The sequence below is a fragment of the Schistocerca gregaria genome, chromosome 5, assembly GCF_023897955.1.
Source record: "Schistocerca gregaria isolate iqSchGreg1 chromosome 5, iqSchGreg1.2, whole genome shotgun sequence".
Lineage (NCBI taxonomy): Eukaryota > Metazoa > Arthropoda > Insecta > Orthoptera > Acrididae > Schistocerca > Schistocerca gregaria.
The window spans coordinates 363,688,798-363,712,958 of record NC_064924.1 but is presented as its reverse complement, the minus strand read 5'-3'; the positions used below and the strand labels follow the sequence as shown (position 1 = coordinate 363,712,958).

Genomic DNA, 24,161 nt, shown 5'->3' with positions numbered 1-24,161 from the left:
ATATCTCGTAAACCACATCAAATACTGACGAATCGATTCCACAGACCGAACGTGAGGAGAGGGGCTAGTGTAATTGGTTTATACAAACCATAAAAAAATGCACGGAAGTATGTTTTTCAGCACAACCTACCTTTTTTTAAATGGAGCCCCGTTAGTTTTGTTAGAACATCTAAACATGTACACAAATACGTAATCAGTGCCGTTCGTTGCATTGTAAAATGTTAATTACATCCGGAGATATTGTATCCTAAAGTTGACTACCACTCCTCCGCTGTTCGATCGTGTGTATCTAAGAGCACCGAATTACATAGGGACCCAAAGGGAACGGTGATGGACCTTAGGTACAGAAGAGACTGGAACAGCACATTACGTCCATATGCTAACACATTTTTATTAGTCTTTTTCAATGACGCACATGTACATTACCATCAGGGGTGAGGTACACGTAAACACGTGGTTTCCGTTTTCAATGACGGAGTGGAATAGAGTGTGTCCCGACATGTAAGGCCAATAGATGTTCAATGTGGTGGCCATCATTTACTGCACACAATTGAAATCTCTGGCGTAACGAATGTCGTACACGCCGCAGTACATCTGGTGTAATGTCGCCGCAGGCTGCCACAATACGTTGTTTCATATCCTCAGGGGTTGTAGGCATATCACGGTACACATTCTCCTTTAACGTGCTACACAAAAAGAAGTCCAGAAGTGTAAGATCAGGAGAAGGGGCTGGCCAATTTATGCGTCCTCCACGTCCTATGAAACGCCAGTCGAACATCCTGTCAAGGGTCAGCCTAATGTTAATTGAGGAATGTGCAGGTGCACCATCGTGCAGATACCAGATACGTCGATGCGTTTCCAGTGGGACATACTCTATTCCACTTCGTAATTGGAAACGAAAACCACGTGTGTACGTTTACCTCACCCCTCATGGTAATGCACATGTGCGTCAGTGAAAAAGACTAAGAAAAAGGTGTTAGCATGTGGACGTAATGTGCTGTTCCATTCTCTTCTGTACCTTAGGTCTATCACCGTTCCCTTTGGATCCCTACGTAATTCGGTCCTCTCCGATACACACGATCGAACAACGGAGGAGTGGTACTCAAGCTTCAACTTTAGGTTACAATATCTCCGGATGTAATTAACATTTTACAATGCAACAATCGGCACTGATTACGTATTTGTTTATATGTTCAGATATGCTAACAAAACTAACGGCGTTCCATTTAAAAAACGTTGGTTTGTGTTAAAAAACATACTTCCGTGCATTTTTTATGGCTTGTATTAACCAATTATACTAGTCCTTCTCCTCACGTTCGGTCTGTGGAATCGATTCGCCAGTATTTGATGTGGTCTACGAAATATATTAAGCGGTAATGTTAGGTGACTCACCCTGTATACCAGCTTATTACAACTGCTGCCAATGTCTATAAGTGAGAAAAACATGCAGTAATTTCAGAACCAGGTGTACAGAACACCTCAGAGGACTGAAAAGCAATAGCTCACACTGAACATTTGCAAACCACCTGATAGCACACAATTACCACCCAACAAACATTGAAACTGACTTATTCTTCAAACTAGTAGCAGCTTATACTAAAAAGTTAACTGTAGAGGAAAACTATCACATCGAAAAATCAATATCCCAAGGAAAGAAAATACTCAATGAATACACATCACTGTGCAATAAAACTCTCTTCGCCACAATACAAGAACTATAAAAATAACACCCACACCAAAACTATTCACAGAAAAAAATTCTTTGTCTCTCTCTCTCTCTCTGTCTCTCTCTCTGCCATAGTCGTGAACACACCACACACACACACACACACACACACACACACACACACACACACACACACACAAAGCTGACACCTCAAATACACTTCAAACTCGCGCACCGCACTCAGCCAGACACGCTACGAAACAAATGAATACTACACAGGCACAACAACACGTAATGGCGGCGAAAACTTTGCCTGTTTTGAAAAATAGGAGAAAGTTCAGTGTCAAGCGACCATAGGTCACGAAACCAGCCTATTCATTTGGCCAACAACATATGAGAAAGCATTACAATATCGAAACCACAAGTAAAAATAAAAAAAAAAACCTGATATATACTCATTTCCGTTTGTAAGTGCATAATAAACAGAAAAATAAAAATTAATTTTTGCTGTTTGCAGATGAGAAGTTGTACATGGTGTAGCACAATAGCTACCAAAATAGATGTGCAATAGTATCAGGTAAGGTATGTAAACTAATGCATACATCCACTCTTTTTGCTAATTAAGCTGTAAACAGAACTTTTACATAATGTTATAAACAACACACAGTGCATCAGGTCGTTAATACATATCTCAATTGTGAACTATGAACTAATGATGTGTAGTATTTTACAAAAACTAGTCATTCACAATTGTAAATATTATGTACCAGAAGTTTCGCTAAATGTTATTATAGAACAACAATTTCACAGCAAGAAAAAAAAAATAACGCACTGAAGGTAGCACAAAAAGGGCTGAAACATGTCTAGGTAAAATAAAACAGAAAAAAAGATGTCTTGCATAATTCGTGTGTGTCAGTTTTACAGCTTTCTGCTCCTGTAAATAATCTTTTGCCATGATTTCTTCATCTAGAAGATCAACTAGATTACTGTCGTGGACACTAACATTCATCTCGATATAGTCTAGTATCAAGACTTTCATTGGGATTGGTATTGGGGCCACTCTGTCATCTGTCATTTAGATACGAATTCATTACAATATTACACTCAACATAAATTGTTTTAACTGTCTGTATATCCACTGGTTGTTCTGACTCATAAAATTTATCTACAACTTTCCCAAAACATGACTCCTTGAAGTGTGAGAGTGGTCCTACCGAAAATTTATAATTAAAATGTGTTGTCTGTTATTTTTTATTTTAAGCGTTTTCATGTCGGAATGTAACTCAAACGCATTTCAATCATCGTATGATCTAGGGGTACATGGGAGGGCCCACATGCTGCAATTGTTGTTTCGATTATGCTGCAGAAGTTTCACTGAGAAACCCTTACGTATGCTCTATACAGTTACGGTATCTCCTCTCGTCATTTCCATATTCATCGTGGCCTAAAGTAAGGCGTTCGTTTGCTTCACATTGCATTAGTTTGCTTTACACGAAGAGCTGCATGCCTGGGTACGTTCAGGTTTCCATAGCTCTTAATTCTTTGTAGATTAAATCTTTTAACAATTCTTTCATCTGGTCTTCGTACTACACGGTATATAAGGTGACAGTAGCATTGCCTTTGCCTGAGGGGTACACGAAAGAACAACATAAAACATGATTCTTCATTACCACAATTCCCCATCAGATCGCTTTCCTTCTTTCAGTACGTAACAGAGGTTATGGTCTCCCTATACCGCAATAACCTATTAAAATAAAGTACCCTCCCCTTCTTCCTTAAGTGATCAATGAAACAAACTACCTTTTTAAAATTATGACGAATGGCATGCGCAGAGAACAGTAACAACAAAATATAACGAACACTGCATAGTTAGAACGCACCAGTAGACCCAGAAGAAGACCTCTGCAACTGTGGCAAAAACGTCTTTTTCTCCAGCAGCAATATTTTTATACATTATGACGCCGTACCATTCACAGAAAACTTTTATGTCGACTTGTCTCTTAATTGGTAGCCAGCATTATCAATATTATATATGGTATCATTACGTCTACATGTTGAAGAAAACCACCAATGGAAAGCGCCCTATTTCCCTCTTCATACTGTAGGATTGTGTCTTCAGGTGAGTTGCATGTACGCCGTCCTTTGTGGCGTTGTACGTTACTTATTATGACACTGGTGGTTGGTAATGAAGACCAGTGAAGAACGGCTACAGCTTTGTTTTCGTTATGAACATAAGAGGCTTTCATTCTGTCGGTTGAAAAGAGAATAATGTGGAATGGATTTCACGTCCTTTAGGTGTAATAAAATCGGCAGGCAGTTCACCTTTGTTTTATTGGATAGTACCGCATAGCCTCAGATCTTTTTATAACAAATAATGAGCTAATTCAAAGACGTAAACAAGTTATCTCAGGTGATCTAATGCCCAGAATTTTAGGTGCAATCACCAGTGTGTTCAAGATTCGGCCTTCCTTGTTGGTCGTCGTACATACATTGCCTGTGACAGGTACACAAAAGAACAACATTCTCACCGTTTCTAATGAGGTCCCTGGGCTTCTTTCATTACAGACTTTTTGCCTCGACTACCAGAAATTCCCTCTTTAGGAGCTGTAGCACGTATTTTATTCCCATTACATGAAAACAATAACCCGCAGTCAACAGAATTTGCAATAAATTCTTCTTCACTAACTTCTAAAGGACTCTTCATGATAATAACGTTCGTTTAGTTTTGAGTTTACAGAGATATCTTCCTTATTGTCATCGTCAGTGGGAGAGCCACATTAACTAGGTAGGTGTTCAGAATCAGAAGACTGCTCGAACAATTCCCTTATTCCCTCATCTGATCGTCACCTTCTCCATAAAATTGCTATTTGTGGAACAGACAGAATTTATGAAATAATGCACCACAGTTAACATGTGCTTCTCATAAAGAGAACTGTTGAACGCTGAAAAAATGACAGAGCGAGTCAACAACGGCAAACTACCTAAACGACAGACAGACAGACATCCAGTAGTTGAAAAATTGCTCCTAACCGGACCTGACTGCGAGGCCCGTACGGATGGGAAAGAGCACTAACACTTTAACACAATGAAATAGGCAAATTTTTAGAATTTTTTTCGAAATTAGGGAAAGTCTTAAAATTTCATTAAAATAAAATTTATAGTTACTAATAGACAAGATATTAAACAGGGAGGACAGTCCTCATATGCCCGATGGTAGGTAAAGTGTTCAGGCATACAACTGACAACAGTTGTGGTTGGACACTTGTTACGTCTCAAACTGGCACACAAAAATGCAACAAATGTAATGCCTACCATTCGGTAAAATATGCTGTTCTAAGCTGTGCTCTTCTGCATAAACACTGAAACTCCACAACTGGCACATAACGTACGTGGAAACCCCTAAACAATAAATAACAGTCTTATTGGCGACTTTGTGTAGCTGTCCTGTACATCGAATATGGCTGACATTCTAAGATATTTCAATTCGGTGAAAATTCTTGAAACAGCTTCAGTTTCTTACCTGATTAGGTATCTGTATATACAAAACGTGACCTTAAGTACCCTAAAACCACTACGTAAGGCAGAATTCTCCAGTAGGTGTGAGGGGAGGCAAAGCCGCCGGTGTAAAAGGAAGCGGGACGTGTAGTAACGTAAGCAATAGCTGCAGAATGGGTACGTCAGAGGAGCTTAGTAACTTAGACATTGGACAAGTAACTGGATGGAAACTGAGTAAAAAATCCATCAGGGACGTTTCAAACTTCATAAAGCTGTTCATGCCGACTGTTGGTGGCGTCTTTCTAGTAGAAACGGGCATTTGCGTTCACAGAGCTTTTCCGTGTTACTTGCAAGCTGATTGAACCTAACGGTAGCAGTCCTAGTAGTATGCCTCTAAATTGCTTCAATGTCTCATTTGAATCTGACTTGCTAGGAATCCACAACAATGTAACAGTACTAAAAAATTGATTCAACTACCGTTGCATCAGGCGGCTTTTTATAGATGAGTTAGACTTTACCAAAAGTGTCCAACTCCCGACTCCCATTCAAAAGAGCTCAGTCCATTTCATATCGCTTTATAACTTTACGGCTGGATATATAACCAGGGGAATTGTATCAACCAGCAACATTTCCTTTTTTTTTTTTTTTTTTTTTTTTTTTTTTTTTTTTTTTTTTTTTTGAGACGTCACTATTTTAAACGGTTTGATGCGGCCCACCACTAATTACTCTCCTGTCCCAACCTCTTCATTCCAGAGTAACACGTGAAACCTATGTTCTCAGTCATTTGCTGGATATATTCCAATATCTACCTTATTCTACAGTTATTATCCTCTACAGCACTCTCTAATACCAATGACTTATTCCCTCATGTCTTAGCAGATGTCCTATCATCCTGTCCCTACTCCTGGTCACTGTCTTCCACATATTCCTTCGATTCTACGATGAATCTCATCATTTTTCACCTTATCAAGTCATCTAATTTTCGACGTTCGTCTGTTGCACCACATCTGAAATGCCTCAATTCTCAAGTGTTCCGATTTTTTAAAAATTTATCCCGTACAATGCTGTGCACCAAACGTATATCCTTAGGAATTTCTTCCTCAAATTTAGGACTACGTTTGATACCAGTAGACTTCCCTCTGACACGAATGCACTTTTTGCCAGTGCTGGTCAGTTTTGAAGTCCTTTTTCTATCCGTCATTTGTTATGTTGCTGCCTAGACCAGTTTCTTAACTTCATCAATTTCGTGACCATCAAACCTGATGTTAACTTTCTCGTTGTTCTCGTTTCCGCTACTTCTCATTGTATTCGTCTTTCTTCGACTTCCTCTCAATCCTTATTCTGTGTTCATTAGATTTTTCGTTTCATTCTTGTTTATTTTCACACAGGATAGGAATGTCATGAGCGAATCTTATCAATGATATCCGCCTACCTTGGATTTTAATTCCACTCCCGAATTTTTATTTCAATTACATCATTGCTCTTCGAAGTACAGATTGAATAGTAGGGAGAGAGAGTACATACCTTTTCAATCCGAGCACCTCTTTTTGGTGTTCCACTCTTATTCTTCCCTCTTGGTTTTTGTATATACACACATCCAAAAAGTTTTGCATCACCTCTGTTCCGAGAGCTCCGAAACCCGTACAGAAAATTGGAATAGAGATCAACATCAACAATATTTCCGCCCTTTTTATTGCTCTTGAAAACCACACACTGTATTTTGCACCACCATACAGCGAGGCCTTCAGAGGTGGTGGTCCAGATTGCTGTACACACCGGTACCTCTGATACTGATTAGCACGTCTTCTAGCATTGATACATGCCTGTATTCGTCGCGGCATCCTATCCAAAAGTTCATCTAGTCACTGTTGGTACAGATTGCCCCACTCTTCAACGGCGATTTGGCGTAGACCTCACAGAGTGGTTGGTGGGTCACGTCGTCCATAAACAGCCCTTTTCAATCTATCCCAGGCAGGTGCGACAGGGTTAATGTCTGGAGAACATGCTGGCCAATCTAGTCGAGCGATGTCATTGTCCTAAAGGACCGCTACGGTCGCAGGTTCGAATCCTGCCTCGGGCATGGATGTGTGTGATGTTCTTAGGTTAGTAAGGTTTCAATACTTCTAAGTTCTAGGGCACTGATAACCTCAGAAGTCAAGTCCCACAGTGCTCAGAGACATTTGAACCATTTTTTTCATTCCTCTTCAACTGCACTGGGCTGTTCTTAATTGCTGTATGTACAGACTTAGAGAAATTCCAGCGTATCTCGCCATTCCGTATTACTTCTGTATCTCACTTCTTTCCTTATTGATTCTTCTTGACTAATCTCTTGAAATTCAACATAGTCTTCATCGCTAGTACATTGTGTGATGAGCCTACATCGGCGCATGGGTACGATTTACAATCCAGTATCTGATTTCTGAATCTCTGTATGACGATGATGTCGTGTAACTGAAATCTTGCCCCATCTCCTGGTGTTTTCCAAGTGTATCTCCTCCTGTCGCATTTCATGAGCAGTCTATTCGCTAATAGTAGATGAAATTTATTACAGAACTCAACTAGACTTTCTCCTTTCTCATTCCTTGTCCTAAGCCTTTTATTCTAGTCCTTCCCCTACAAATGCGTTCCAGTCCTCCACGACTATTAGATTTTCATCTCCCTTTACAAATTGTATTAGTCTTTCAATATCTTGATATACTTTCCCTATCTTCTCTTTTTCAGCTTGCGATGTCAGCAAGTATACCTGAACTAATACTGTATTTTAGTCTTACAGGATTGTTTTTCCTACTCATCCACATCAGTCATTCGACAATGTTAAATGGGCAAAGTTGATTGAAATTCTGTGAAAAATAGGGATAAGCTATAGAGAGAGACGGGTAATATACTACATGGACAAGAACCAAGATGGAATAGTATGACTGGAAAATCCAAAACGAAGCGCTCGGATTAAAAAGGGTGTGAGATAGGTTGTGGCCTTTCCCTCTACTGTTCAATCTGTACATGCAAGAAACGATGATGGAAATAAAAGAAAGTTTCAGGATTGGACTTAAATATCAAGGTGAAACGATATCAACGATGCGATTCGCTAATGACATTGCTGTCCTGACTGAAAGTGAAGATGAGTTACAAGATATGCTGAATTGAATGAAAAATCTAATGAGTACGGAATATGGATTGAGAGTAAATCGAAAAAGGCGAAAATAACGAGAAGTAGCAGAAAAGAAAACAGCAATAATCTTAACATCAGGACTGATGGTCACGAAGTTGAAGGAGTTCCACTGCTTAGGCAGCAAAATAACCAATGACGGTCGTAGGAAGGAGGACATCAAAAGCAGGCTAGCACTGGAGAAAGGGGCATTCCGGGCTAAGAGAAGCCTACTAGTATCAAACATAGGCCTTAATTTGAGGAAGAAATCTTTGAGAATGGGCTGTCGTAAAACAGGGAAAGAACAATTCGAAGTATTTTAGATGTGGTGCTACAGGCAAGTGTTGAAAATCAAGTGGTCTGATAAGGTAAGGAATGAGGAAGTTCTTTGAAGCAATGGAGAGGAAAGTAATATTTGGAAAACACTGAAAATGAGAAGGTAGAGGGTGATAGAACATATGTTAAGACATGAGTTAATGACTTCCGTGGCAGTAGAGGGAGCTGTAAAGGGCCAAAACTGTAGAAGAAGACAGAAATGGGAATAGAACCAGCAAATCATTGAGAACGTAGATGACAAGTGCTACTCTTAAATAATGAGTTTCGCACAGGAGAAGAAACCGTGGTGGGGCGCATCGAACCAATCAAAAGACTGATGACCAAGGAAAAAAAAAACAGGGGACATACTTAAATGACTAAAGTCGCAGTATCACAGGTTAATGTAAGCGCGAGAAAACTCATCGCTAATTTGAAGCTGGGAGTTGCCAAATGGTTCTAGGCGCTTGAGTCTAGAATCGCGAGACCGCTACGGTCGCAGTTTCGACTCCGACCTCTGGCATGGATGTGTGTGATGTACTTAGGTTAGTTAAGTTGAAGTAGTTCTAATTTCTAGGGCACTGATGGTACTAGAGCCATTTGAACAATTTTTTGAGCTAATTTGAAATGCTTTTACATTAATAACTTAGCCTGTCAATGCAGGGACGAGTAATGCTGGTTGTGGATGACATTGGATTACCCATACATGCTCTATTGGAGCAGACCTGGTTGTAGAGCAAGGCAAGGTGACATCTTGTGGCTCTGAAGTGTATGTTAGATACTAACATTGGTATGTGGGCAAGCGTTATCATGTTGGGGCACACCCTTTGGGATTTTGTTCGTGAATGGCAGCACAACAGGTCGAATAACCTGAATGACGTCCAGATTTGCAGTCAGGGTGAATGGGATAACCTCAAGAGTGCTCCTGCTATCACACGAAATCTGATCCCAGACCACAAATCCAGGTGTAGGTTCACTGTGTGTAGCACGCAGACAGGTTGTTTGTAGGTCCTCAACTGGCCGTCACCGAGGCAGGGTCAGCATTCATCAGAAAACACAACAGACCTCCAATCTTCCCTCGAATGAACTACCGGTTGACACAACTGAAGTCGCACACCAGTACTACGATCTGATGGTAGACTACATTTAAAGTTTGCTTTGAATATAAGCCCTCACACCTCATAGAAATACCATTATCGTAAAATTTATTATCTCTCATTGCTCCGTATTTCATACGATCATAGAATGTTCACTCAGGTGAACGTCCAGATATACGGTCAGTGCATGTATTTAACTTGCCATTATCCAGTCTCCCTTAAACTAAATGCATATTAAACTGCAAAGTGCTTCCTAGAGGAAAACCGGCTTTACCTCTTCATGGGAACATCCTCCGTTTACTTTTTTTTAGATTTGTCCTTTTCTCCAGCTAGTGATAGGTACTACACATTGCCAACTTACACGACTCCTATTACTTTGCGTACGAATATGTTGCGTAATCTCTTCTGAAGCGCGTCGTGACAGATTGTCGAAGCACTTGATATGTTTGAAGGTCGCAATGAGGTTCCTTTATATAACACTAACTATAAATTACCACTTTCGTATTGATATGTGTCGAACTTTCAATCTTTTTATTACAGATATTTACCCTTCAACGCTCATTGAGTTCTTCTCTATTCGTCTATGGTATTGTGCTTTGCCATTATTACTATGCTGTGTGTAACTTATGCATTTGTTAAGTTAAGAACATGCAAATATTTAATCTTGTTTTTCTTTTACTTTTTAGATTACGTGTAAGACGTAGAGTAGTTTTAATTTTTAGTCGCATCTTGTAAATAGGATTACACATTACTTTCAACTAAAATTTGTTTTATAGCTTTATACGACCAATTGTAAATAACGTCTAAATTCCAGTACGGAAGTTACGTTGATGTCCCCTTTGCATTTTCACAGTTTACGCGACACTGTGTGCATGATGTGCATCAAAATACGTGTAGGAGATTTTAATAAAGGTTTTCTCGATTTATCTAGTAGTTTTAGTATTTACGCGAAAAACGCTTAAAATATGAAACGTGAGCTAAATATGAAACCAAACAGAAATCAGGCTCCGCTACTGATCAGTCACTTACAGACACTTCTATTTTGCATTCACATTCGTTGGCTTCACCGACTCACAACACAAATATCATCCTTTAACCTAACTTCAACCTGTGATAACGATGTAAGTCAGTTTGACACTAGAACCAAGATTTTATTGGGGAAGGTTTGGGATGAGAGGGGGACATACTAGCACACAGTACCAGTCAGTAAGTCATGAGTGAGATTATCTTAATTTTAGTTTTCGCGAAGTAATATTTGATCGCTACAGCGAAATACTATTCATATAATTCCAGTGTTATAAAATGAAATTTTCTCACAGGGTTCCTAGGTATTGTCTAAGAGTAACAAAACGTTATGAGCTGTTCCCATCCACACTCTGCTTGCACATGCTTACCACTATGATTGTTCCCTGTCATATCCTGTTAAGACTCAACGGTTCTCTCTTCTTTGATGTGTTGCAGTTACCCTAATCTCTCAGTGATTCTCACTTTTTTATAGCAACCATAAATACTTCAGTCACTGACCGAATGCCGATTATCTCTAGATTTCTACAGAATAGCTTTCGTATCAAATATTTTCGAGCTTACTGGCTTTGTGAAAAGTTTGGGATTCACGAGAGAGAGGCATATGAAGAGTGAAAATTTTCTAAGCGCCATTTTTTTCACAAAAGGAGTCTTCTGTGCTTTTATGTTCTCGGTAGCCTGTGGCATGTCCATAGACCTTATCGAGGTGCCAAACTGGACCTAGTTTTTCAAACTTGCATTACTAGATGGTGTATGGTTTTTGAGCAAAGCTGTGCTCCTATTTTCAGTTCCATTAAGAGACGTGAGAAGTGATATTTGTTGACTACGGCTTTACTAACTAAATTATTAATTCTAAATTTCTGTACTTCCATTACCACTATTAAAAATAGAGGCACCTATCGATTAGAAGCCAGTAAAGGTGTTATTTGTGTAAGTAAATAACATTATTGACAGTGCTTGTTTACTGTTTTCCTCGTTGCAAGAATCATCTTGCAAAAACGTTCTTACTGAAACTTTATTCAATTACCTAGAATGGCACTTAGAAAGTTCTTTATTTTCTAACTTGTATCATTATCTCCTGCGGATTGGCTGTAAACAGGCTAACTCGGTGGTATGAGAACACCTTCTCAGTTTGCAAGATACAAATAATTTTCAAACAGAGATAAACTTTTTTTCGTTATCCTGACAATTGTAAGGTCCAGCAGTTCTAACGTTTCCCATTTTTCTCTCCTTATGCTTCAATCATAATAATTGCCCCAATGTTATGTAAATTCTAATTTGTGGCACTTCTTCAAGGATTCAGATGTTATATACTTTATCTTCAAGTAAACGTAAATAAGCACGAAAATGGGACAGTACGAAACAGAGGTGACTGTAGCTTAAGATACAAGTTAAAAGATCCAGTATAAGGAACTACGACATTCACGGAACGAACCAATGACGTAGTGGATATGCTCACAAGCAATCTATTGAGCGCAAGGGCTCAAGCTTAACATGTACTAACTCTGGTTTGAAAGTGTTTCTTTTCCTTTTTTTTTGGTCATCAGTCCTGACTGGCTTAATGGAGCCCGCCACAAATTCCTCTCCTGTGCCAACCTACCGCCTCAATTATTTGCTGCACGTGTCCCAATCTCTGTCATCCCCTACAGTTTTTGACCTCTGCAGCTCCCTCTAGTACAATGGAAGTCATTTCCTCATGCCTTAATAGATGTCCTACCACCCTGTCCCTTGTCAGTGTTTCCCACACATTCCTCTGCGATACCTCATCATGCCTTACCCTATCAGTCAACCTAATATTGAGGATTCATAAGTAGAACCACATCTCAAATGATTCGATTCTCTTCTGTTCTGGTTTCCCGCAGCCCAAAAATATTGTTGACTTTGAGCACTATGCGACTTAACTTCTGAAGTTATCAGTCGCCTAGAACTGAGAACTAATTAAAACCTAACTAACCTAAGGACATCACACACATCCATGCCCGAGGGAGGATTCGATCCTGCGCCCGTAGCGGTCGCTCGGTTCCAGACTGTAGCGCCTAGAACAGCAAGGCCACTCCGGCCGGCTCCGCACTCCAGGTTTCACTACCTTACAATTCTCTACGCCTGACGTACATTATCAGAAATTTCTCCTTCAATTTAATGCCGATATTTGATATTAGTGGACTTCTCTCGGCCAGGAATGCCCTTTTTCCCATTTGCTAGGCTGCCTTTATTGTCCTCCTTGCTCCGTCCGTCACCGGTTGTTTTACTGCGTAGGTAGCACAATTCCTTAATTTCACCTATTCCGTGACCATCAGTCCTGATGGTAAGTTTCTCTCTGTACTCATTTCTACATTTTTATCATTACCTTCGTCTTTCTTCGATTTATTGTCAACCCATACTCCGTACTCATTAGACTGTTCATTCCATTCAGCAGATCATGTAATTCTTCTTCAGTTCCACTCAGGAGAGCAATGTCATTGTCGAATCGTATGATTTATATCCTTTCATCTTAAATTATGAATCCTCTCCTGAATCTTTCTTTTATTTCCATTATAGCTTCCTCGAAGTACAGATTGAAGTGAGGGACAAACGGCTAAATCATTGTCATACACCCTTTTTATATGAGCACTTCGTTCTTGGTTGCCCATTCTTATTATCCCTTTTGGCTGTTGTACATGTTGTGAGATGTGGTGCTATGGACGAATGTTGAAAATTATGTGGACTGATAAGATAAGGAATGAAGAGGTTGTACGCAGAATCGGAGAGGAAAGAAATATGTGGAAAACACTGATACGGAGAAGGGACAGGGTGATAGGACATCTGCTAAGACATGAGGGAATGACTTACATGGTACTAGAGGGAGCTGTAGAGGGTAAAAACTGTAGAGGAAGACAGAGATTGGAATACGTCAAGCAAATAATTGAGGACGTAGGTTGCAATTGCTACTCTGAGTTGAAGAGGTTAGCACAGGAAAGGAACTCGTGGCGGGCCGCGTCAAACCAGTCAGTAGACTGATGACCAAAAACAAAACCAGTCTGGCCTCTATCCACGAGGGGACGACGACTCCTGCAGCGCACGTCAAACGCCGGCGGATTGAGGACGGTACAGATTTCGAGAACGCCCAACCCCAGTCACTTTCTTCTGACACGGCGTTGACAGAGGGTGCACCTTCTGGCGGTAATGCGTTGTCTACTGATGATAATTGTGATTGCACTATTACCAGACAAGATTTAGCTGCTTCTGTTGATATTGAAATGTGCGTTCAGTCTGCGTCCCTCAATTCACCCGTAGACGTGACGGGTCGCGTGGGTTCCGTTGTTCCCGCAGAGACGTCACCTGTTGGCCAGCCTTTACAGTGTTCTAGTGCAGTACCACCCCTTCTCCACGCTGAAACTGTCGAGCAACCGGATTCTACGGATTCTTTTCCCGATGTTCAGGAGATGTCACCCGACACCGCTACTGTATTACCTCTCCCTTCTGTTCAAAAAATGGTTCAAATGGCTCTGAGCACTATGGCACTTAACATCTATGGTCATCAGTCCCCTAGAACATAGAAATACCTAAACCTAACTAACCTAAGGACAGCACAAAACACCCAGTCAACACGAGGCAGAGAAAATCCCTGACCCCGCCGGGAATCGAACCCGGGAACCCGCGCGTGGTAAGCGAGAACGCTACCGCACGACAACGAGCTGCGGACTGTCCCTTCTGTACCTGATGCTCCTGTTGGTGGATGTGTTCCCCGATTTCCAATAAGTCAGGTGACGATGGCTCCTCCGTCAAATCGGAGCTTTATGTGCCCCCAACCCCTCCACATCAACAGTGTATGTTTTCACGGAGTGGTGTGAAACAGCGTTTACAACCTGCCCGTGCCATGGCGCGTCGTAAAAAGAAAAGCGAGAATTCCTCGGTGTACAGGTGGGGGACGACTAGCATTATACCTTCTCTTCCCCGCCTCCGGACGTTGGGGAGAGACTGACGTGATAGTGCTTTTTTCTTAATGTTGTTTTATTTACGTTATATGTGTTAACGGATACAGGCGTACACATTTATAACCCTCAATGTTAATAGGATACGTTCCCAATTACGGCTTGCTGCGTTACGCCAGTTTATTTACGATTTACAAGCTGACATCATGTGTTTACAAGAGGTATTATTTGATGTGTTTTGTGTTCCTGGATATTCTATGCTTTTGATGTCTTCCTTGCTCCGTCCGTCATTGGTTATTTTACTGCCTAGGTAGCAGAATTCCTTAACTTCACTGACTTCGTGACCATCAATCCTGATGATAAGTTTCTCGCTGTTCTCATTTCTACTACTTCTCATTACCTTCGTCTTTCTCCGATTTACTCTCAAACCATACTGTGTACTTATTACACTGTTCATTCCGTTCAGCAGATCATTTAATTCTTCTTCACTTTCACTCGGGATAGCAATGTCATCAGCGAATCGTATCATTGATATCCTTTCACCTTGTATTTTAATTCCACTCCTGAACCTTTCATTTATTTCCATCAATGCTTCCTAGATGTACAGATTGAAGAGTAGGGGCGAAAGGCTACAGCCTTGTCTTACTCCCTTCTTAATACGAGCACGTCGTTCTTGATCGTCCACTCTTATTATTCCTTCTTGGTTGTTGTACATATTGTATATGACCCGTCTCTCCCTATAGTTTACCCGTACTTTTTTCAGAATCTCGAACAGCTTGCCCCATTTTACATTGTCGAACGCTTTTTCCAGGTCGACAAATCCTATGAACGTGTCTTGATTATTCTTTAGCCTTGCTTCCATTATTGGCCTTAACGTCAGAATTGCCTCTCTCGCGCCTTTACTTTTCCTAAAGCCAAACTAATCGTCACCTAGCCCATTATCAATTTTCTTTTCCATTCTTCTGTATATTATCCTTGCAAGCAGCTTCGATGCATGTGCTGTTAAGCTGATTGTGCGACAATTCTGGCACTTGTCAGCTCTTTCCGTCTTTGGAATTGTGTGAATGATGCTTTTCCAAAAGTCAGATGGTATGTCGCCAGAGTCATATATTCTACACACCAACGTGAATAGTCGTTTTGTTGCCACTTTCCCTAATGATTTTAGAAAATCTGATGGAATGCTATCTATCCCTTCTGCCTTATTTGACCGTAAGTCCCTCAAAGCTCTTTTAAATTCCGATTCTAATACTGGATCCCCTATCTCTTCTAAATCAACTCATGTTTCTTCTTCTATCACATCAGAAAAATCTTCACCCTCATAGAGGCTTTCAATGTATTCTTTCCATCTATCTGCTCTCTCCTCTGCATTTAACAGTGGAATTCCCGTTGCACTCTTAATGTTACCACCGTTGCTTTTAATGTCACCAAAGGTTGTTTTGACTTTTCTGTATGCTGAGTTTGTCCTCCCGACAATCATATCTTTTGCGATGTCTTCACATTTTTCCTGTAGCCATTTAGTCTTAGCTTCCCTGCACTTCCTATTTATTTCATTCCTCAGTGACTAGTATTTCTGTATTCCTGATTTTCACGGAACATGTTTGTACTTCCTCCTTTCATCAATCAACTGAAGTTTTTCTTCTGTTACCCATGGTTTCTTCGCAGCTACCTTCTTTGTACCTATGTTTTCCTTCATAACTTCTGTGATGGCCCTTTTTAGAGATGTCCATTCCTCTTCAACTGCGTTGCCTACTGCGCTATTCCTTATTGCTGTATCTATAGCGTTAGAGAACTTCAAACGTATCTCGTCATTCCTTAGAACTTCCGTATCCCACTTCTTAGCGTATGGATTCTTCCTGACTAATGTCTTGAACATCAGCCTACTCTTCATCACTACTATATTGTGATCTGAGTCTATATCTGGTCCTGGGTACGCCTTACAATCCAGTACCTGATTTCGGAATCTCTGTCTGACCATCATCCCGTATCTCCCGGCCTTTTCCAAGTATACCTCCTCCTCTTGTGATTCTTGAACAGGGTATTTGCTATTACTAGCTGAAACTTGTTACAGAACTCAATTAGTCTTTCTCCTCTTTCATTCCTTGTCCCAAGCCCATTTTCTCCTGTAACCTTTTCTTCTACTCCTTCCCCTACAACTGCATTCCAGTCGTCCATGACTATTAGATTTTCGTCCCCCTTTATGTACTGCATTACCCTTTCTATATCCTCATACACTTTCTCTAGCTGTTCATCTTCAGCTTGCGACGTCGGTATGTATACCTGGTACGCGTCGGTACGCGTCGGTAAATGTGGATATTCGCAAGGAGTAGGATGTAATGTTGCCCTTACATCGCTTAGAGCTGTGAGACTGATTGACAGCTGACTGCAAAGTTACTACGTCTGCTAACGTCAAAGGAGGACTTTTTGATAAGACGACGTGAGAACAGTAGTACGGCGCGGGCAATCTGATCTGAGATGACAGCTTTCGTTACAGAGAAAACAAGTTCCTTCTTGCCCTGTATACGTAACATGGATTCGGTAACCACAAACAGTTAAGTGGGAAGGAATATTCTTTTTAACGCACATGTAAACAGTCCAGATACCATTATAACACTGGAAGCGATGATGTGTTGACCAGCGTTCCAATCGGATATTCCGTATGACTCCAAACGGAAGCAACGCTTTTTTAAGAAATGAATCATCCACTTCAGGAGGAAATTTATAAATTCTAACCGGAGTATACTCGAGTGCCGCATTTTCAGGGAGTACTTGACTAACGGAACCATCGCGATGTGTAAACAACACTTTAGAACCAACGTGGGAAAGAAGTCTTTCTACTTGAACGGGATCATAAAACTTCACAAACAATGCATACAGGTCAGAATCAAAGTAAGCGGTATCTACCAGATCAGGTGTAACACGGATAACATCAACCAACCAATCGTGAATTTCTAAGAAGTCACATTGAAAACGACGCATACCCTTGTCAAAAAAGAAACGAACTGTAGCTCGACGAGGAACAGATTTAGGAGACTCGAGAGACAGCATGGCACGGACAGAAAACAACGCCGCCAAGAGGACAACAAACTCCGCTACGCAACTACGATGTGATTCCGGACGATACACCAACAAGACTTAGTAGCTTGGACACAAGCGGCGATGCGGCACAGGCGGAAGTTAACGACAATCTGCTTGCTCGACGCGCAAGGCGACACTACCCCTAGACCACGGGTGCTACCCCTGGACCACTGGTCCTGAAAGTCATGTATCGACATTTATTACAGGAAAAATATGGGCTGCTAAGTACTCACCATGGGCATCAGCAGGGCGACGGAAAATAAGTGTCCAGGAGGTGCAGAGATCAACCTTCTATGGGATGTATGTATTACAATTCACGAAATGGACCCCTTCGTCATTTAACAAATGTTCTAAACAAACCATTAGCTTGCACCATGCACGCCTTATCAGACATGGAGCGTGACAGTGGTGGGAAAGGTTCGCACCATCAAGATCGAAGACAAGGCACGGAAGAAACGAACATCCAGATTTGTCTGTAGGTTCCTGGTGTTGTGAACCGCAATATGACATACTTTTCAGGGTGGTTAGTTTACTCCAAAAGGGTATGTTCTTATACTCAAGCCAATAATCAAGCGAAAGCAATTTATTCTCACCAGCTATTGGCCAAAGGCAGTGTTCATACCATAGATGCAATTCTCTTAAGCATATTGCCCCACTCTTACCGTTTGTGACGTAAATATTCCGTACTTCTCACAGAATCACACACACGAGACAGAATCGTAGGAAGCAGAGCACCTCCCAGTTCTCACGGTGCAATAAATACCTTTTCAGTCAATTTATCATCCAGAATTACAGTCAGCATAATTGGATACCAATGCGTTAAGGCATTTATATTGGTTGATGTTGATGCAACTCTATTGACACTTGTAATTTCTTGGGCCCCTCTGATATGCAATTCCTCTTCAAATACCGACGATGGAAGATGTTAGTTTATCACACAAACAAATTTTCGAGTCGATTCCGTAGTTCGTTGTGAATCATCAAGTTGGCGCTTTGTTTGAAATTTCGTTATCTTACGTCTTCCAAATCTGTAGCGCTGTTTACAGCTATGCAACCATATATCGCTTCTCGTGAAATAATTGTAAGTGTGCAAGAAGGACCAAGGAGGAGACCCCCCACCCCCCCCCCCCCAAGAGGGGTCATTGCCGATAAAATTTTAGTAAATAATTTTTACATTCATAATGTACGGCCGTAGCCGGTTTGGGCATAAGGAGGTGGAAGGTACTGGCCGGAAGACCGTGGTCTGCACATTCCTGCCACGTGCTCCTGGGTCAGGCTTTAGTCCTACGGGTTGGTTGCACTGTCGATGGTACGCTACTAGAAAGGCGCGCTGGCGGAATCAACCCTCCAATCAAAGACTAGTCGTGTGATCACGTGGAGACGCGGCCAGGAGCGGCGAGGGCGGCTGGGAAACTGCTCCGCGCTCTCTTAGCTTCAGACCTCTGCCCCGAGTAGTCGCTCCTCTAGCCTCTGCCTCTCTCCTCAAACTTCCTGATAAACAGACGGTAACACCTCTTGGGGCTGCTCAGCCCTACGTAGGTACCAATGTACCATCGTTACATGAATGAGCAGGGTCCATTCCAGCTTGATTACTTTTAATCATCAAAACGCCCACCGCTCCTGACCTCTATCCTGACGAACGTAAGCTATGTAGCACGCAGTTTGGTGTGCATAACATAACTGACCACTACCATGCACATGCAAATAGTATCGGGCATCCTTGAAATACGTAAACACCAGATTATGTAACAAGTGCACCTCATCCTTCCTTGAATACCAGTCGTTTTATACTGCATTATACGGTCATATAGTTGCGGACTTATTCGAAATCTGTTCATCATTCTTGTTTACTATGATGCGGATGATCTTCCATGCACGTAATTATAGACAGTACCCTCTAATTTGACGACAATTGTCTTTTACTACGTTTCACTGGAGACGGGGTTTGTGGCTCCCTGTCCAAAAGTGTGACGAACTACATGGCACTTCACCTTTTTCAAAATAACTTTCACTTGTTAAGCACGTGTCGTCATCAGTCGAACGTATACGACATCATGCATTCCACTGAATCTATTCTGCAGAAACTCTAATATTTCCTCTGGTACCTCTTTATAGCTCGATAAAATGCCGTGGGTTCCTTTTCGACGCGGTATCGTCTTCGGCAACTAAATGGTTGAAATTGCTCTGGGCACTATGGGACTTAACTTCTGAGGTCATCACTCCCCTCGAACTTAGAACTACTTAAACCTAACTAACCTAAGGACATCAGACACATCCATGCCCGATGCAGGGTTCGAATCTGCGACCATAGCGGTATCGTGATTCCATACTGTATGGCCTAGAACAGCTCGGCCATCTCGGCCGGCTCTTTTGCAACTGTTGTAGGTATAATAAAATGTTTGCTTTGTCTATCATCCACATAGCTCTGCTTTGTATTAACACCACTGACACTGCAGCACTGTCGTGAGATACTGGACGACTAAGCAGTTCAACAACGCTCCGTAGAATCACCCTGGATAGCTGCAGTGAAACACTCTCTTGCCATTAGCAGCCAATATTGTGGTGGGATGATAGACAAGGGGGGGGGGGGGCGGCTTCGAATGCCGTAGTCATAATTGGCCTTTTGTGACCTCGCACTCAAGTACGCTTATGCAAACCCCAGGAAGCACAATATTTCTCTTAAAACTTCCTGGCAGATTAAAACTGTGTGCTGGACCGAGACTCGAACTCGGGACCTTTGCCTTTCTCGGGCAAGTGCTCTACCAACTGAGCTACCCAAGCACGACTCACGCCCCGTCCTCACAGCTTTCCTCCTGCCAGTACCTCGTCTCCTACCTTCCAAACTTTACAGAAGCTCTCCTGCGAAACCTGCCGAACTAGAACTCCTGAAAGAAAGGATATTGCGAAGACATGGCTAAGCAACAGCCTGGGGGATGTTTCCAGAACGAGATTTTCACTCTGCAGCAGAGTGTGCGCTGATATGAAACTTCCTGGCAAATTAAAACTCTGTGTCCGGCAGAGACTTTACAGAAGTTTGGAAGGTAGGAGACCAGGTACTGGCAGAAGTAAAGCTGTGAGGACGGGGCGTAAGTCGTGCTTGAGTAGCTCAGTTGGCTAGCCGGCACGGTGTCTCAGCGTGTTCGGTTAGAGAGCCCCTTTGCCTCTGTAATAAAAAAACTGAGTGGAAGGATCGACCACCGAACTTGAACAGGATGTCTTGCGACGTCCTCAGCGACCAAACACAACGATCAATAACGAACAAAATGCAAAAAAAAGAAAAAAGTGGGTAGAGCACTTGCCCGCGAAAGGCAAAGGTCGCGAGTTCGAGTCTCCATCCGACACACAGTTTTAATCTGCCAGGAAGTTTCATATCAGCGCATACTAGGCTGCAGAGTGAAAATCTTTTTTCTTGATTGTCGTTGCAGTACTGTGGCACTATCGTCTCCTTCTTTCCATCGTCGGGTGGGGGGGGGGGGGGGGGGGGAAGGGGGGATGCTTCGAATGCCGTAGTCGTCATTGGCCTTTCGCGTCCTCGCACGCAAGTACGCTTATGAAAACCCCAGGAAGCACAGAATTTTACTTGATTGTTGTTCTATTACTGTGGCACTTTCGTCTACTTTTTTCCATCATCAGTCATTCGTTGCACGAAAAGTATATCGAACCACTTCAAATGTGTTGTACATAATGATCGTTGCTCAAGTCTCCACTGTGCACCGTGGAACTCTAACTATTCAAATTAAACTCAGAAAAAGAGTACAAAGTGACATTTATTAAAACATCAATACTACATTTTTCTCAAATTACAAGGAAAGTCAGCATTGGCCGTAATATTGATGGTTTATTGATAGCAAACTCGATTTTCAATCACATAGTGATCATCTTCAGAGCTGTGGTGCACAAATTACACTCTTAGGCACGGGTATCAAGTTATTATCAGTAACCAAAGCTAAGAACCGGTCTTTTGTACACCACAGAAAGTCGATTTTGCTATCAATAAACCATTAATATTACGGCCAACGCTGACTTTCCTTCTAATTTCACGTATATGGTCGTTGTGCACACAGAACTCGATGGCGTCGTCAATCCATAAACTATATTTGTCTGGTACATTACCAAAATTCTCATAACAAAATCTTCATAGGAAAGAGAATACGACTAGGCTCTGGAGCAGGAATAGTTAATGAGGAATAAGTCGTCACAGACAAAGTTCGTCATGCTTCCAAACACCACTTAAATTCGAAAGCAACATCACACATCCTCTCTAACACGACTCTGAAAACATATAATTTATTCCATATTTCACAGTGATAAAAACAACTTTGTAACATTAACAGGACATATATGGCTCCATAACGAGCCTACTTCAGAATTATTCTAAGACAGATTTTAGTTCAAAAGATTCAAATGGCTCTGAGCACTATGGGACTCAACTGCTGTGGTCATTAGTCCTCTAGAACTTAGAACTACTTAAACCTAACTAACCTAAGGACATCACACATATCCATGCTCGAGGCAGGATTCGAACAATGGACCGTAGCAGCCGCGCGGTTCCGGACTGCGCGCCTAGAACCGCGAGACCACCGTGGCCGGAACAGATTTTAGTGATCCTAAATCCAAACAACTCTTTATTACAATTTTCTGTCGATGGTATGCTGTACTCTTACTTGAAAATTATCAGTTAATACTAGCAATAGCATTACTAAAATATGAAACAAACAATTGTATTACTAAAATCTAAATCACTCTGTAATAATTTAAAAAGCATAGGACATATGGGTCATCGAAGGGACGTTCCTGTTTACTGCCAAGGCAGGTAACCGGTATTTAGCACAGGTAAGGTTCATCTGAAACAGAGGTGCTATACGGTACAGCTCCTGCTGTCGAACAAGATACAGGTAGATCCACGTAAATAATGATGACACAGGTAGCACTCGAAAGTTGGGTGAAAATTATTTGATACCAAAAATGCACCGTAGCCCAATCCCCGCATCACTGTACTGTGGACGTCATACTCTCACACGACGTACGAACTTACCCAAAAGGCAAGCCATCACTAACAACGTCTGCTCCGTTACGTGACTTCTATTATGCTTAGGAGACCACATGCAAAAATCAACCATACCACCCCAGAATATGCGGAAAAATACAGTGACAACAAGCATTCAATAATGTCCATTCAAAGCATCAAATACAATCCAATACTGAATTAATCAGAATGCCTACCACATGAAAGTCCCCTGACGCTGGCCGTCCGTACTGCACAACACGAAACTGATCCCATCTACCACGTTCCATGAAACGCTACGTACTGTCATGTCCTTGGTATACGGGCCACGCTCTTTTCTGAAGGCAGTGGCTCAAAGTCTCAACAAATTGAAGAACAACAATCACTGCAAAACTCCATGTAAATCAGAGAACACAGAGGGCCATACTCCCACGTGTAACACAGACGATCCGTTACGTCCTGCCCAAAACACTGCTCGCACTTGCTTGTTTTCGCTCTGTGATCCCCCTTGTAACAACCGTTCTGGTTGCACCCGCCACAAAACTATGTATAGGCAAAAACGTGTCAGCTGTGACAACAGTCTTTATTCGTTCCATTCTTTATTTGGGAAAATGTTTTATCTTTTATGCCAAAGCAGTACCACATTCATATCTACTTCATGGGTGTTCTGAATATTTATTTAATTTGTACCAAACGGAAGGCCGTGCGGTTCTACGCGCTTCAGTCTGGAACCGCGTGACCGCTATTGTCGCAGGTTCGAATCCTGCCTTGGGCATGGATGTGTGTGATTTCATTAGGTTAGTTAGGTTTAAGTAGCTCTAAGTTCTAAGTTCTAGGGGACTAATGACCACAGATGTTAAGCCCCATAGTGCTCAGAGCAATTTGAACCATTTATTGGCATGGATTTCCCGTAGATGATCTTACTTGAAGAATCAGTGGCAGTCAAATCTGCTGTTAGAATTTTATAAATTATAATTTCGAGCATTTAGTATGCTGTACATTGTGAATAATATATAAATTCAATAAAAGAGATTAACTAGATGTACAATATTTATCACAAAGTGATAGTATGCCGTTGCATACAAGACTTCATTTTGATCTCCAAAATACAGTTTTCCCTGGAACAAGTAAGTTGAGAAACATGAAATGTATCAGACACAGATATCTGGTAAGTAAACTCGTAGGCGTACCCCTCCCCCGCCCTACAATGCGCAGTGATACAAACAGTTCATAATGGGGGGGGGGGGGTGGGGGGGGGGGGAGTGTAGTGTTAATCACTAGCAATTGTCTCCGCAAAGGATTTGCACAGCACGTCAAAGCACTTCAGTATTACATCTTGTAACACTTGGAAGTAGGCTGTTTAGGTTTTTATTTTGGTAACGCCACGTTGCGCTCTCGGTGAAAAACAGTGACAGTGCTGTGTGAAGTCTGT

General features: G+C 41.6%; 1 non-coding gene across 1 annotated transcript; it reads right to left on the bottom strand.

Annotated features, from left to right (window-relative positions):
- Positions 1–20,431: 20,431 nt before the first annotated feature.
- Trnas-aga (transfer RNA serine (anticodon AGA)) lies at positions 20,432–20,506 on the bottom strand. Its single transcript has one exon. It is a non-coding gene; the product is annotated as a tRNA-Ser (tRNA).
- Between the last annotated feature and the right edge of the window lie 3,655 nt (positions 20,507–24,161).